General features: G+C 45.3%; 2 long non-coding RNA genes across 3 annotated transcripts; both read left to right on the forward strand.

The window, feature by feature from the left end:
• Positions 1-5,107: 5,107 nt before the first annotated feature.
• Positions 5,108-5,764, forward strand: LOC120895002. Of its 2 annotated transcripts, none has more exons than XR_005738269.1 (3): positions 5,108-5,347; positions 5,454-5,544; positions 5,610-5,764. It is a non-coding gene; the product is annotated as an uncharacterized LOC120895002 (long non-coding RNA). The 2 variants fall into 2 exon arrangements; XR_005738270.1 differs by having other exon boundaries at positions 5,627-5,764.
• An 8,167-nt stretch (positions 5,765-13,931) lies between these two features.
• On the forward strand, positions 13,932-15,265 carry LOC120894141. The gene is made up of 3 exons (XR_005738174.1): positions 13,932-14,613; positions 14,720-14,810; positions 14,876-15,265. It is a non-coding gene; the product is annotated as an uncharacterized LOC120894141 (long non-coding RNA).
• Positions 15,266-15,933: the final 668 nt, after the last annotated feature.

Consider the following 15,933-nt stretch of genomic DNA (forward strand, 5'->3'; position numbering starts at 1 on the left):
AAGATCTTTTTGACAAACACTACCGCAAAAAAAATAATCCATTGATAAAAATCAAAGATTATTTAAAATACTATAAGATTTCGTTCAGATGATATCATTCGCAACCCTCGCAATGTTTGACGGGTTGCGAACCTTGGTAGTTTTTTCACCCCTAGTTTTAGCAGTTATAATTATAGCACCGCGAGAGTAGGTATAACAGTGCAAATAGTAGCAAACAAAACACCAGCAAACAAAAATTAAATAGTGATCTTTTCGACAAATACTACCGCAAAAAATCCATGAATAAAAATCATAGATTATTTAATATACCATAAGATATCAAGCAAATGATATCATTCGCAACCCTCGCAATGTTTGACGGGCCCTTAGTTTTAGTAGTTATAATTATAGTACCTCACAGCCAAGCTACACGTACCGGACGACATCGGACGATGCCATGAAACGTAGGACCGAAGACAACCCAAGTGACATTTGCTCGAAATTGTTTTCCCATATCTGCTCGATTAGTACTCGATACGCCTGAAATTGTGGATTTGTGTGTGATCAAGTGTGTTGAAAGCGCCAAGATTTGGTGTGATCGTAAATTACACGTTCCTCTATCGATGGACGATGCCGTCGAGCTCATTTTTCATTCATGACTATGGTTTTTTGATGAAAAACAAAACCTAATTTTATGTGACGTTTTTCTATAAAAATGGGTATTATTTAAGTATAAAATGGCTACATGACCAACTATAACGATAGCAAACATCGTTTCCGGGCGAATCTAGAAGAAAGTAACGAAAAAGCCGCATTACATTTCATTTTAAAGGACTTTTTCTAAATTCCCTTAAACTGGTGCAGTTTAAGGGAAGTTTAAGGCTCCAGTTTAAGGGAATTTGCTCGAATTCCCGATTATTCGTGCTATAAAATGTCAGTTGGGAAGAGATTCGCGTCGGGCCGGGCCGTGTCGGATCACAGCGGGCCGATTTTGTATGGGATTTGACAGTTGGCATTAGCGGATTTATGGCATCGTCCGATGTCGTCCGGTACGTGTAGCTTGGCCGTCACGGCCAAGCTACACGTACCGGACGACATCGGACGATGCCATAAAACGTAGGACCGCAGACAAGAGATTCGCGTCGGGCCGGACCGTATCGGATCACAGCGGGCCGAATTTGTATGAGATTTGACAGTTGGCGTTAACGGATTTATGGCATCGTCCGATCTCGTCCGGTACGTGTAGCTTGGCCGTCAAGTAGCCTTACGGCCAAGCTACACGTACCGGACGACATCGGACGATGCCATAAAACGTAGGACCGCAGACAAGAGATTTGCGTCGGGCCGGGCCATGTCGGATCACAGCGGGCCGATTTTGTATGAGATTTGACAGTTGGCGTTAACGGATTTATGGCAACGTCCGATGTCGTCCGGTACGTGTAGCTTGGCCGTTAAGCAACTCTATTTGATTATTAACAGTTTTTTAAAGCCTTTAAAAATCAAAAAAAAATTCGTAAGAGAATATGACATTTGTCAGCGTTACAGCATAACAACGAATTCCGTTACCTTTTTTTATTCGGGCCAATATAACACATTCTCACTTGTCACTTGTCACTCAAAGCGGCTGGTTGTGCTCTCTCACTCTCCTATTTCCAAGTTGATTTTTTACCGCGATTTTTCTTGTTGATTAAGGCTTGAATTGTTTTAGTTCGGTTAATTTACACTCGCGCGTTCACGTATCACAAATTTGTGCGGCACCTGTGAATTGTACGGTTCAACATATAAACATTGCAATCCGCCTGCGGTTGTTGTGATCACTCACTGTTCAGTCGAACTTTGGTCTATTTTGCGATGGCGTCTGTGATCTGTAAGAAATGTGAAGGTGCTATTAGCAACGATCCAATTCCGTGCTTCGGTCTTTGTGAACACTATTACCACGATAAGTGCATTGGACTTTCAACCCCGCTCCTGCGTGATTTTAAGAAGTCACAAAATTTATTCTGGGCTTGCGCGGATTGTGCTCAGCGTTTGCGGGCCGTTGACACTTTACGCTTCTCGCACGGCCTTTCTCGTGACGCTGCCTACCTGTTGGAATCGTTGCAGTCCGATTTCCGCGATTCCTCACGTTCTGTGCAGGCGGCATCAGCTGGCTTGCGACTTGAACTTTCCTCTTCACTGGATTGTTTTAGAAACGAGATAGCTTTGATGAAACAGGAATCAGCATCGTCAATTCGTTCCGTGAACGAACTCATCGACTCACTTACTGCTTCTCACTCAATGGAACGCAACTACTCACAGGCTCCACTACTCACAACGCTTGATGAAGTTAAGCATGGCATCAAGGAGCTTGATCTCATGCACCGTGAGCTTCTCACTTCCTTCAACTCACTAATGAACAAGCTCAACTCTCATCTTGCCACGCATACCACTACATCGAGTGCTCACCATTCTGCGATTCCTGCTACGCACTCAACGACCACGATTCCAGTTGCGGCCTCTAAGCTCACCCATCAAGCTGTTGGTGAGAATTCTTCTAAACGTCGATTGTTGGATCGCTCTCCCGACCCATCGCCTACCAATACCGTTACACGCGCTATGCTTTCATCGGGCACAGGGTTGTCCTGCAATAATATTACGACCGTTCCTGAACGCCCACCCCGTACTTGGGTCTTTATCTCCCGTATTGCTCCTGATACTCCGATTGAAGCGATCCGTGAAATGGCCTGTTCTAACATAGGGACAGACGACATCTTGGTATACAGCCTTGTACGGCGCGACCGGGATCTTTCTACGCTCTCCTACGTATCTTTTAAAATTGGTGTACCGGATTCGCACCGGGCTATTGCTTTGGCTGCTTCAACCTGGCCTCGCGGGATCTCTTTTAAGGAGTTCATCGACTTAAATCCCCGCTCCGTCAATGTTTGGCGACCCACTACTGCAGCATCCCTTGCACCTTCTGCGCCTATTAATCGTGAATCGGATCATCCTTCCTCGCCACCTTCTATCAACCACACGACACAACTGCGAAACGCTGATTTCACTATTTCGCCAGATCATGGCCCTATGAGCTTGCCTTATACGCAGTACTTTCAGCAAGCGTAAACCGGCTGATCCGGCTGAAGATTCTCATAAACTACCGACTTTACCCGAATTGATGGAAGCTAACCCTGCATCTAATACACATAATCCGTCCGACTCTCTTTCGCCGTTAATAACTTGCAGCGAGAGCACTCCCGGCGCATCTCGCTCTATCATCCCTTCGATCGATCTACTAAACATCTACTATCAAAACGTATGAGGATTGCGCACAAAACTAGACGAGTTACGCCTCTCTGTCTATCTGAACTTGATATGGATGTGTTGGTGTTAACTGAAACATGGCTCGATGGCTCAATTTCGTCCTCTCTTATCTCGGAGGATGCGTATGTCATCTATCGCTGCGACCGAAATTCTCTCAGCAGTAACCGTTGCCGTGGTGGTGGTGTACTCATTGCCTGCTCTTCCGTGCTGAACACGTCAACTTTATCACTGCCGTTCGACACGCTGGAGTCTGTTTGGACAATTGTTAAGCTTCAAAACCTTGCAATCTATATCGGCGCCGTTTACATTCCACCCGATCTGCGTTCTTCCGAAGAAGTCCTTGACGATTTGCATGAGAGTGTTAGTTTCGTTGCTGGCAAACTTAAATCAAATGATCTTATGATGTTACTTGGTGATTTTAATTCACCATCACTCTCCTGGCAACCGTTTGCATCGTGGGTTAATCAGTTCATTCCTACTGGTGTATCTCGTGAAAATGTTTCTCTGCTTGATGGAATGTCGGTAAACGGTTTGCTGCAATTATCTGGCATAAAAAATATACGCGGAAGTCAATTGGACAGAAGGTCAATGCTGCCAATGCTATGCTTTCTTGGAGCGCTGCTCCCCCGTCATAGCTTCACCTGTTCCACTCGTCGCGCTAGACAATCATCATCCTGCTCATGAGACAAGTGTGCTCCTTACGCACTCTCGCCCTGCATCCTCTCAACGAATACCTACGGCTCGTATGTTCAATTTTAGGAAACTGGACTACCAAAAGCTTCATCATATTTTAGCCGGTACCGATTGGTCCTTTACTGATGCTGACTGTGACATAAATCAAGCTGTAGCAGCGTTTACTAATGTAATCACTTCCGCCTTCCCTTCCTGCTGTCCTCTCCTATCCTGTCTACCGATCCCGTCTTCGCTCCTTTTCCGTACCATAAACTCCTTCCTACTCCTTCGTGAATAATTGTATACTATAGTCAGTAAGCACTATTGCTGTAACCCAACGTGGCCGAGCAATTAATAAAATAAAAATAAATAAATAAATAAATAAATAAATAACACACAATGTTTTTCAAATTTTATCTACACCATTCACCATTCTTATTTATGTAATGATGCGTATTTATTTTCACAACAAAATATTTGTTCGTTTAACAGTACGTAACATATGTTTTTGTTTTATTCTTTAACTCGAATTTACGGAGATAATAAAAAAATATTTGAAAAAAAAATTTCATGTTTTTTAACATTGAGATTGATGAAGGGTTTGTAATATTTGCTAATGATATTAATGTTCATATTTTTTTTTTTTGCAGAAAAATTTGCTCTTGGTAACGATAATTTTTGAGACATACTGTACATGGTCACGTACATCCCGCTTGGCAAAGAGTAACTCATTTTGGTGCCTCTCGCTACCCCTGGCCCTAGCTTTGAAGGAATCATGCGACACACTCGCACTCCACTACCCCATCCCATGGAAAAACGCTCCCACCATCGAGGTGTTGACCAAAATTTCGCTGTGTGCATGAGACACACACTCGCACTCCTCCACCTCTCCATAGCCGATCGCTCCCACCGTTGCGAAGTTGCGAGAATTTTTGCTCTGAGCGTGAGACCCTGAAGCGCAAGAGATGACACTATGTGTAAAGACTATCATAATTCGATATGGTCAAAATGCATCGATAATTGTTTCATTTATCTGGTAATGATGTTTTCACTTCATCAAAATTTGAAACGTTAACAAATAGGCTGATAACAATATTTGAAATGTAAATCAGAATAAAATCAATTCATTTGAAGTAAAATAAATTCCATTATACTTTATTATGACCAAATGATCAACACTGTTACATAGTGCCATTTACTTTGTGTTCTTCACTCTCGCGTTGTGTTTTGATCGTTCGAAACTCATTGCCAGAACGAATGCAAATTTCATTTGGGAAGGATCGGTGCCGGAAGATGCAGTGAAAATTATAAAATGTTTATAGAAAAGTGGTTAAGTAAATCGTGAAAGATGTCAACGCAGGCGTAAATGCAGTTTGTTTTGTTACTTGATCTACGGGTAAGTGTATGCATAAAAGAAGAATCTTCCAAATGATGTTTGTGTTCTAACAATCGTATTGCTTTTAATGTTTGTTTATTCTTCTATTATTTTCTATCACACCTAGCAATTTCATTACCAAAGCACCTGATAACCGATCAAAGAAGGTGAATCGGGCTTACAGAGTCGCCGTTTAACTTCAAATATCTTCGTGATCGGTAAGTTTTAAATAGTCCTAGTTATGTTCACCATTCTAATGCTAGATATATCTTTCATTCCTCAGGCAAGCGCATCAAACAGCAAGTGTTTTTCTTCCAACAGCACGCGCCATCGGTGGAGCAAGCAGCCAACGTTTCGTTCGTCTAGCACGCACCATCAAGAATTGAAATATTCCCGAATAGCTCTGTGAATAAAAAACTGCACACTTACTGTCCGAATTTCCTGGAATTTTTTGATCGGTCTACGCTCGCGGGAATGGTGGGTCCGTTGAGGAGAAGGAAAGAAAGGGTGGGAGCGAGGATTACCCAAAAACGCGGCATTGAGAATGAGGGGAGGTGCGCTCAGCGCTCACGCTGGGACACTCACGATGCTTGAAATAAAATGTTAACAAGCATCGATTTCAAACATGCATGTCGCGCGACATTTTGCCAAGCCATTTACCACGCAAACAATGAGACCCCAAATTTTGAGTGATTCAGGCCAAGGGGTATGAGGAAGCTTGAGGAAGCACGGAGAAGCGCGCTGCGATGAGAGTTCGCATTCCCCGTCCGGCAAAATGAGTGTATTTTTTGAGTGATTTGAGTTACGCTGTCGAAATACCCCGTCCGGCAAAATGAGTGTATTTTTTGAGTGATTTGAGTGACGCTGTCGAAATACAGTGCCCCTTCGACGAATGAGTTACACCCTCGCGCGAGCCCCCCCCCTCCCCACCCGTAACGCACGGTGCGCTCTGCAGTTCTCAATGTGTTTGTGTTCTTTCGAGCCATGCTACCAACACATGTAAAGATAGTTGTTTCTTTCGTTTTTCGTTTTCTTTCATGCACTTATTCTAAAACTAAACACAAACACTGTCATTTTTTATTACATTAAACACTTTATTGAAACATAAAGTACACACTAAAGTACACATTCAGAATCCTTCATACTCACGAATGACGTCATACCGGGTCGAGCCAGGCTGCGGGAAACTTGTCGACAATCTGCGTTGCCTCTGTTCATCAAATTCTTACCTGTCGATCCACGCACTGCATGTGCGTCTGTGCACACTGTTTATTCACTGCACACTTCACCAAAACACACCGGCGCACGAGACTTATAACGAAATGCGCATCAACGCACAAACACTGCGCGCGGGACTTAGAACGAAACGCGCACAACCATCTCCGTCAAAGCGTCGCGCTGTACTGGTGGTGTTGTACGCGTAGGAGGGGGGGACATACGGAGCGATGGTTCGATGCTGTAGTGTAAGCGAGACAACACGATGTGACGAGCAGCTCCAAGTTGAGCTCGCTGAAAGAAGACACACACACATTCACAGACGGCTCGTCAAAGCACGGTATTTGTATTGGTGTTAGTGAAGCGCGCGTGTAAAACAGAATGCGAACTCTCATCGCAGCGCGTTTCTCCGTGCTTCCTCAAGCTTCCTCATACCCCTCGGCCTGAATCACTCAAAATTTGGGGTCTCATTGTTTGCGTGGTACAGTCCCGTCCGGCAAAATGAGTGTATTTTTTGAGTGATTTGAGTGACGCTGTCGAAATACAGTGCCCCTTCGACGAATGAGTTACACCCTCGCGCGAGCCCTCCCCCTCCCCACCCGTAACGCACGGTGCGCTCTGCAGTTCTCAATGTGTTTGTGTTCTTTCGAGCCATGCTATCAACACATCAAAAGCTTGTTGTTTTTCGCTTTCTTTCATGCACTTATTCTAAAACTAAACACAAACACGGTCATTTTTTATTACATTAAACACTTTATTGAAACATAAAGTACACACTAAAGTACACATTTAGAATCCTTCATACTCACGAATGACGTCATACCGGGTCGAGCCAGGCTGCGGGAAACTTGTCGACAATCTGCGTTGACTCTGTTCAGCAAATTCTTACCTGTCGATCCACGCACTGCATGTGCGTCTGTGCACACTGTTTATTCATTGCACACTTCACCAAAACACACCGGCGCACGAGACTTATAACGAAATGCGCATCAACGCACAAACACTGCGCGCGGGACTTAGAACGAAACGCGCACAACCATCTCCGGCAAAGCGTCGCGCTGTACTGGTGGTTTTGCACGCGTAGGAGGGGGGGACATACGGAGCGATGGTTCGATGCTGTAGTGTAAGCGAGACAACACGATGTGACGAGCAGCTCCAAGTTGAGCTCGCTGAAAGAAGACACACATTCACAGACGGCTCGTCAAAGCACGGTATTTGTATTGGTGTTAGTGAAGCGCGCGTGTAAAACAGAATGCGAACTCTCATCGCAGCGCGTTTCTCCGTGCTTCCTCAAGCTTCCTCATACCCCTCGGCCTGAATCACTCAAAATTTGGGGTCTCATTGTTTGCGTGGGTGCCCCTTCGACGAATGAGTTACACCCTCGCGCGAGCCCTCCCCCTCCCCACCCGTAACGCACGGTGCGCTCTGCAGTTCTCAATGTGTTTGTGTTCTTTCGAGCCATGCTACCAACACATCAAAAGCTTGTTGTTTTTCGCTTTCTTTCATGCACTTATTCTAAAACTAAACACAAACACTGTCATTTTTTATTACATTAAACACTTTATTGAAACATAAAGTACACACTAAAGTACACGTTTAGAATCCTTCATACTCACGAATGACGTCATACCGGGTCGAGCCAGGCTGCGGGAAACTTGTCGACAATCTGCGTTGACGCTGTTCAGCAAATTCTTACCTGTCGATGCACGCACTGCATGTGCGTCTGTACACACTGTTCACTTCACACTTTATCAAAACACACCGGCGCACGAAATGCGCATCAGCGCACAAACACTGTGCGCGGAACTTAGAACAAAACGCGCACAACCATCTCCGGCAAAGCGTCGCGCTGTACTGGTAGTTTTGTACGCGTAGGAGGGGGGGACATACGGAGCGATGGTTCGATGCTGTAGTGTAAGCGAGAAAACACGATGTGACGAGCAGTTCCAAGTTGTTGAGCTCGCTGAAAGAACTCACACACATTCACAGACGGCTCGTCAAAGCACGGTATTTGTATTTGTGTTAGTGAAGCGCGCGTGTAAAACAGAATGCGAACTCTCATCGCAGCGCGTTTCTCCGTGCTTCCTCAAGCTTCCTCATACCCCTCGGCCTGAATCACTCAAAATTTGGGGTTTCATTGTGTTGTATCGTTGTACTTTCACTCTTTATTTTTAACTTATCCGTACAATTACAATTACTATGTCTTTGCAATACCAGCAACGTCCGTACTCCGTCACGGTTCGTAGGAGAGAGCCCCGAACGCTCTCTTCCTTGCACCCACGATGCTATGCCTTCCACCCGAGCGGCACTCCTCTCTTCGTTCCCAGGGGCCGACAACCTATCTTGTACTCTACAACATCTCCCCCTATTTCGTACCGGCGGTATTGCTCAATCCACTGAGGCGGTTTACGAATCCTCGTAGAACGTCGTAGAGGCTGTACCGGCGTTGATGAACCGCTATCTGCTGTAGCGAACCCCGGAGATGTTGCCGATCTTAGCTCTTCTGAGGACGATAACGAGGGACTCTCGGATTGCACCGCTGACGACGACAGTAGCGGTGAAGACGATGAGGATGATGGGGGTGATGACGATATAGCCAACGATGGCGATTCCGTATATTGTGCCCTAGCTATATCCGTGTTCATTTCAGCGTTTCCCTGCCTGCTAGCTCCCGATTCATTCGAGTTCATACCCCAAGCATCCAACAACACGTCTAACATACGGTACGAACGTGACTCATCAACGTTAAACGGACTTGATTGTTTATCACTCACTCGAGAACGCAACTGATTAATGTGGGATCGTAAATGTCTATTTTCTGTGATAACAATCTCGTACATAACCGAGCCTAAACACTTCCTGACTGTTCCGGATACCCATTTCCATTTGTTTCTAATATACTGTTTTGCGTAAACGAGATCATTACATTCATATTTTCTTAATCGCATCCTATGTTTAACGTCTGTGCCCAAATCCATAGACGGTCGCAAAAGCTCCATGCATGTACGCATTTTACGCCCTATCATCACTTCTGCTGGTGATTGATTCCGTTCCAAAAGCTTATGCGGTATGCTTCGATACGTCATTAAGAAAATATCTATTGCTTCTTGCACTGTACCACCTTCCCCCTCCATTTTCTTAAGTGCCCGTTTAAATGTATCCACAAATCTTTCCGCTTGCCCGTTGGATTGCGGATGGAAGGGGGCTGTTCGCAAATGCTCAATGCCGTTTAACGTACAAAATAGCTCAAACTCCGTGCTTACAAACTGCGACCCGTTGTTGCTTACTAAAACATTAGGCATTCCAAAACGGCTAAAAATTTCACGTAAAATCCTAATTGTTGCTCTTGCTGAAATCGTTGCTGTTGCCACTATCTCCGGCCATTTAGAATAAGAATCGATGACTAGCAAATAATACATTCCATCGATAGGGCCAGCATAATCAACATGTATTCGCTGCCACGGAGCAGTCGATTCTGGCCACGAGATGGGTGTGCTATGCGCTGGTGACCTTGCAACCGCTGCACACCGGTGGCACCTTCTAACTTTTCCCTCTATCTCTCGATCTATTCCGGGCCAATATACATAGCTCCATGCCAGCGCTTTCATCTTATCCATACCAGGATGGCCTCTATGTAGTTGTTGTAAACATCTTTCTCTCTGTGGCCCTGGTATTATCAACCGCTCACCAAAAAGTAAACATCCGTTTACGATGGACAGGGATTCACTCCTGCTTTGGAAATTTCGCAACTCTTGGTTCTCTACTTTCTTACTAGGCCATCCTTTGATCACATAATCTCTAACATTTCTTAATACCGGGTCTTTGTTGGTTTCATTCAGCACTTCTTCTAATGTCAATGGCATTATTTGCGTTACGCAGCCAATCATGGCTTGCAAATCCCTCTCTGTTTCGATGCTAGCAATAACATATTCTGCATCCGGTTTCTCATGATTTGCAATCAAGCGCGACAACACGTCAGCATTACCAAATTTCTCCGTAGATACGTATTCAATGCTGAAATCATACAGCAGCAGCGTCAACGCCCAGCGTTGCAATCTATTCGCGGTATACACTGGTATTCCAGTGCGTGAGCCAAAAATACGCAGCAAGGGTGCATGATCCGTTTGGAGCGTGAAACGTCGCCCAAAGATCATTCGATGAAACTTAGTCACCGCATAAATTATTGCTAATCCTTCACGATCTGGCTGACTATAGTTTGTTTCAGTTTTAGTAAGAGCGCGTGATGCATGCTGAACTATTTTTATCGTGCCATCTGGCATTCTGTGGCTAATAGTGGCTCCTACTCCCACTGACGACGCATCAGCTGCCACTATTATCGGTTTCTTTGGGTCATTATAAGTCAGAAGGAGGTCTGAGCTTAACAACCGCTTAAACGTGTCAAATGCAATCTGACATTCTGGACTCCAATACCATTGCCCATCTTTTTTTTAATAGCTCATCAAGCGGGTAACGAAAATTCCTCATTTGAGGCACAAACTTCCCATAATAGTTTATCGCTCCTAGGAATGAGCGTACTTCAGCAGGATTCTTCGGGGAAGGCATCTTCACAATCGCTTCAATCTTGGCAGGATCCGGGCGTTGTCCATCACGATCTAAAATATGACCAAGATATTTAATTTGCTTTTAGAAAAAGTTACACTTTTCAGGCTTTATTTTGAACCCATATTCCTGCAACTTCGCGAGCACCGCGCGAAGGTTTGTGGGTGTGTTGTGGGTGTGTTCATCCGTTCCGCCAATCACGATGTCATCTAGGTACACCGCCACATCCTTTAACCCAGCTAACATGGTCTCCATTAACTGCTGGAAGGCTCCTGGTGCGACCTTCACCCCAGGCGGAAGTCGGTTATAAGCATATAACCCTCTGTGTGTGTTAACCGTTAGCAGCTCTCTGCACTCTTGTTCCACTTCAACCTGTAGGAACGCATCGGTGAGGTCTATCTGGCTAAACATGGCCGAATTTGCCAACGTTGAAAAAATATCCTCCGGCAGCGGGATCGGATACTGGTGAGGCTGGAGTGCATCATTCAACCCCGTTGAGTAGTCGCCACATATACGAATGCTTCCACTCGCCTTGCGCACTACCACTATAGGCGCAGCCCAAGCTGAAAAATTAACACGGGTTATTATACCTTCTTTTTCCAGCCGGTCTAGTTCCTCGTCTACAGCGGGGCGCATCGCATATGAAACAGGACGCTTTGGACGAAATACAGGGGCTGCATCCTTTTTCAGCTCCATCCTCACTTTTGCTTTCATGCAGTGCCCCAACTCGTGGGAAAATAATCCCTTTTACTGCCTCTAGACTAACCGTTGCTACACACACACGATTGCACACCGACGCCAATGGAACATCCCACAATCCAAAAACTTCCATCAAATCAGCACCTAGTAACATCAGCGGCTCCTCAGTGACTCTCATCGTACATCGTTTAACTTGCTGCTTCAAAGCCACATGAGCACAAAATTCTCCTAGGATTTTCAGTTGGCTACCCGAAGCCGTTTTTGCCTTTACGGATGGCGGGCACAATGGAGGCTGTCCTATGGTCCTCCATTGCTCGATTGATATAATCGAAATATCAGCGCCCGTGTCCACCATCATTTTCATTGGCTCACCATTCAATATCACGTACACGTGACCTTTGCCCTTACTGTTGACCATGTTCACGAGGACTGTTCTCACTTTGCTGTGGGTTTTCGATGCGATAAAACGTGCCGCTGCCCCACAGTGCCCTTCTTTATGACCATATTTTTGACACTGCCTGCACTTGTAATTTATATACGTGCACTTTTGAGCATAGTGCCCCTCACCACAAAGCCAACATTTTGTAGTGGGCTTAGCCGGTTGCATATCATGTTGCGCTCCTCCGTTACCGCGGTTCATTTGCCACTTTGGACCGTTGCGATTATACTTCCCGTCAGTCACGACGTTTATTTGTTTCTCGCTCTCTATCATCACGGTGTCCTTTTTCAATGTCACCATCTTTTGGAACATTTCGACTAACTGCGTTAGTGTGGTAACTTCGTTGTCCTCTATTCTGCTGAGCAACCGCAACCTTACATCGGCGTCTCTGTCATCCTTCAGCCCGCACACAAACAAAAAACATTTAAACTGCTCCTCTGTCAGCCCCGCAAGCTCTGCTTCAACGAAACTCTTATTTACGCGGCAACCGAACGTCACGTAATCTTCCAAGCCATTTTTCTGCAACTGCAAGCACTTAAACCGCTTGCTGACCTCTGATTCACGAGAACCAAACAGCGATTTCAGCGTACTTACAGTTTCCGCGAATTTGAAGTCTTTCGGCTTACGTGGCAGTACGTAGCTCGTGTACCGCTAATGCTCTGATTGTCCCAGCTTCCTCAGCAGCAGCCGCACCTTCGCGTCATCCTCCAGCTTACTGGCGTCCCTCTCGAACAGATCCTCATAACGCGAGAACCATCCGGCGAACGTCGTGCTCTCCGGATCGAAGTGAAAATCTTTCACCTGGCCCGCCAGCATATCGCTAAGCTGCTCTGACCCATTCACCCATTCAGTCTGCTTAAGCTGCGCTGTCTGCCAAATCTCGCCTATCAGCTTTTCCTGCTGCTTCATAAATGCTTGTTGTTGCTCCAGCATCATCTTGTGCTGTTGGCGAAACATCTCGTGAATCCAGCCGGGGCCAGATTCCGTTGGATCGACACTTCCCGTGTCACCGCGATGGCCGCTGCTCGATGGCCTCTCCCCCTCACCATTGTTCGTATGCTGATTCTCTGCACCACTGGTATTCATTGTGCGTTTTCACTTTCGACGTTTGCACAGGTTCTTCTAACTCTCGTCGCCAATGTTGTATCGTTGTACTTTCACTCTTTATTTTTAACTTATCCGTACAATTACAATTACTATGTCTTCGCAATACCAGCAACGTCCGTACTCCGTCACGGTTCGTAGGAGAGAGCCCCGAACCCTCTCTTCCTTGCACCCACGATGCTATGCCTTCCACCCGAGCGGCACTCCTCTCTTCGTTCCCAGGGGCCGACAACCTATCTTGTACTCTACAACACATTGTTTGCGTGGAACGTTCTGGTTTCTTCAGCCGCTCACGCATACCAATGTGTTTGCTCCACCCTCTTTTTCGGATTGCTTATAGAAATGATGAGGCTGTTAACGTTTGCTTTACGCACACATTCGCATGCTGTTTATTGAATAATATCCCTCTCCCTTCCCACATGTGTTTTGGCATACTCCCGCTGTGTAGACGGCAGAACGCTTCCCCCTTCCAAATTTACCGTTCTTCCTCCTCTCGTTCTTCCTTCCTCCTACTGAGCTCGGGGTACCACCGGGGTGCTGCGCGTGTTCAGCTGGCTTGAGTTTAGTGATGACGTTATGTACCCCGCTTGGCAAAGAGTAACTCATTTTGATTCCTCTGGCTACCCCTGGCCCTAGCTTTGAAGGAATCATGCGACACACTCGCACTCCACTACCCCATCCCATGGAAAAACGCTCCCACCATCGAGGTGTTGACCAAAATTTCGCTGTGTGCATGAGACACACACTCGCACTCCTCCACTCCTCCATAGCCGATCGCTCCCACCGTTGCGAATTTGCGAGAATTTTTGCTCTGAGCGTGAGACCCTGAAGCGCAAGAGATGACACTATGTGTAAAGACGATCATAATTCGATATGGTCAAAATGCATCAATAATTGTTTCATTTATCTGGTAATGATGTTTTCACTTCATCAAAATTTTAAACATTAACAACTAGGCTGATAACAATAGTTGAAATGTAAATCAGAATAAAATCAATTCATTTGAAGTAAAATAAATTCCATTATACTTTATTTTGACCATATGATCAACACTTGTACATAGTGCCATTTACTTTGTGTTCTTCACTCTCGCGTTGTGTTTTGATCGTTCGAAACTCATTGCCAGAACGAATGCAAATTTCATTTGGGAAGGATCGGTGCCGGAAGATGCAGTGAAAATTATAAAATGTTTATAGAAAAGTGGTTAAGTAAATCGTGAAAGATGTCAACGCAGGCGTAAATGCAGTTTGTTTTGTTACTTGATCTACGGGTAAGTGTATGCATAAAAGAAGAATCTTCCAAATGATGTTTGTGTTCTAACAATCGTATTGCTTTTAATGTTTGTTTATTCTTCTATTATTTTCTATCACACCTAGCAATTTCATTACCAAAGCACCTGATAACCGATCAAAGAAGGTGAATCGGGCTTACAGAGTCGCCGTTTAACTTCAAATATCTTCGTGATCGGTAAGTTTTAAATAGTCCTAGTTATGTTCACCATTCTAATGCTAGATATATCTTTCATTCCTCAGGCAAACGCATCAAACAGCAAGTGTTTTTCTTCCAACAGCACGCGCCATCGGTGGAGCAAGCAGCCAACGTTTCCTTCGTCTAGCACGCACCATCAAGAATTGAAATATTCCCGAATAGCTCTGTGAATAAAAAACTGCACACTTACTGTCCGAATTTCCTGGAATTTTTTGATCGGTCTACGCTCGCGGGAATGGTGGGTCCGTTGAGGAGAAGGAAAGAAAGGGTGGGAGCGAGGATTACCCAAAAACGCGGCATTGAGAATGAGGGGAGGTGCGCTCAGCGCTCACGCTGGGACACTCACGATGCTTGAAATAAAATGTTAACAAGCATCGATTTCAAGCATGCATGTCGCGCGACATTTTGCCAAGCGGGTACAGGAGCTGCGCGTTTTGAACCGGCTTCTGTTAAGTAATGACGTCCTCACCGGGGGCTGAATGAAGCAATAATGAATGTATGTAGTATGTATTACTATGGAGAGTTTAGCGCATAGGATTAGATCAAAACTTACTTTAATATTTTAAAACTGGAAAATGTTTTCTTTCCGTCGCTACTTTGAAGATTGTTGACGACGCCAGCAGGTAGTCGTTGATAAATAGCGCACACACCTGTAACTTTTTAGACGCCAAGGGTTAGTTGAATGTACCTGCACAAGCGCACAGCCAGAAACTTACCTCAACAATTTGCTAGGATAAATCATTCCATTACTGAGGAAGAAGGAACACGGCACAAAACGTAAATGAGCAAAGTACGTCGCACAAGAAATCGCACCTCACTTCAGTACATCCTTCCACAGGGAAAGTTCCCCCTTCCCACATGTGTTTTAGCATACTCCCGCTGTGTAGACGGCAGAACGCTTACCCCCTTCTAAATTTACCGTTCTTCCTCCTCTCGTTCTTCCTTCCTCTTACTGCGCTCGGGGTACCATCCGTGCTGCGCGTGTTCAGCTGGCTTCAGTTTCGTGATGACGTCATGAACAGGAGCTGCGCGTGTTGAACCGGCTTCTGTTAAGTAATGACGTCCTCACCGGGGGTTGAATGAAGCAATAATGATTGTATGT

Source organism: Anopheles arabiensis, chromosome 2, assembly GCF_016920715.1.
Source record: "Anopheles arabiensis isolate DONGOLA chromosome 2, AaraD3, whole genome shotgun sequence".
In the NCBI taxonomy this organism is placed as follows: Eukaryota; Metazoa; Arthropoda; class Insecta; order Diptera; family Culicidae; genus Anopheles; species Anopheles arabiensis.